Source organism: Elephantulus edwardii, unplaced genomic scaffold, assembly GCF_000299155.1.
Source record: "Elephantulus edwardii isolate Elephantulus edwardi_28Jun2011 unplaced genomic scaffold, EleEdw1.0 scaffold00230, whole genome shotgun sequence".
NCBI classification, from domain to species: Eukaryota; Metazoa; Chordata; class Mammalia; order Macroscelidea; family Macroscelididae; genus Elephantulus; species Elephantulus edwardii.
Genome location: NW_006399980.1, coordinates 156,784 through 157,816, shown reverse-complemented (window position 1 = coordinate 157,816; position 1,033 = coordinate 156,784). Strand labels below are relative to the sequence as shown.

At 35.3% G+C, this 1,033-nt stretch overlaps 1 protein-coding gene across 3 annotated transcripts in view; it reads left to right on the top strand.

Moving 5' to 3' along the window:
• The window catches only part of ANKRD17 (ankyrin repeat domain 17), a 214,043-nt gene that overhangs the window by 161,033 nt on the left and 51,977 nt on the right, over nt 1–1,033 (top strand). The window lies entirely within an intron of this gene.

The following is a 1,033-nucleotide window of genomic DNA, read 5'->3' as shown; positions in this document are numbered from 1 at the left end:
TTCCATCTTCTTTTAATACTTCCTGGATCATTTAACATTCTGCCGAAAGCATCCTTGATTACCTTTATATCTTATGAAATACTCAGTGAGAAATCATTCTGTATATGACTCAATCATTAATTTAAAAATATCTCAATAATTTTTCTTATTTCTTTATTTTTAAAATTTTGTACATTCATTATTTGCAAGAAATACTTTTTTAATAAAATTTCTTATTTTGTGATTCTAACAAAAGTTTACAGAAAAGGTGAATTTTTATTTATTCATGATTGCACATTTTCCTCCGTATTCTTCCTCCCCTCCCCCAGTTCACTTCCTTTTTTAAAAAAATGTTCATTTATTGACTGTGATGACCTTATTATCCATCCCATCAAGACTAATGTGTTTGTTCTTATAATCAGCAAAACCAACTTGTTCTGTTCACTTGATTACATTTCAGCCCAAAGTAAAACTGGCCCCATAGCGTTTCTATGTCTGAATTCTTAATACAGAAACCGACTGAACCATCTTTTTCCACTAACCTTTCCATTAGACATTCATTTAATTATTGAACCACTAAAGCTTCTCATAGTGTTGCTAGGAATTGAAATAAACTTGATGACAAAATTAGAGTTATCAGCCTAACCACTGTAGTTGTTGTTAGTTACCGTTGAGTTGTCCGTAACTCATAGTGACTGTGAACAAGAGATAGCACCAACCCTGTCCTAGCCATCCTTAGCATCCCCAGCATACTTGAGCACATTGTCGCAGGTGCTGTATCAATTCCATCCATTTTGCTTAGAGTCTTCCTCTTTTCACCAACTTCTCACCTTTCTAAGCATAATATTCCTTCCCAAGGAACAGCCTCTACTCAGAGTATGCCCAAAGTGTGTGGGACGATTATAGCATCCTTACCTCCAAGGATCCCTCATTTGTACCTTCACCAAGACATATCTGTTCTTTTGGCAGTCCACAGCATATGCAGTATGCTTCTCCAACACAGTTTTTGAGTGCTAGTTATTTGAGTGCTACATTCTTGGCTCTTATACACACA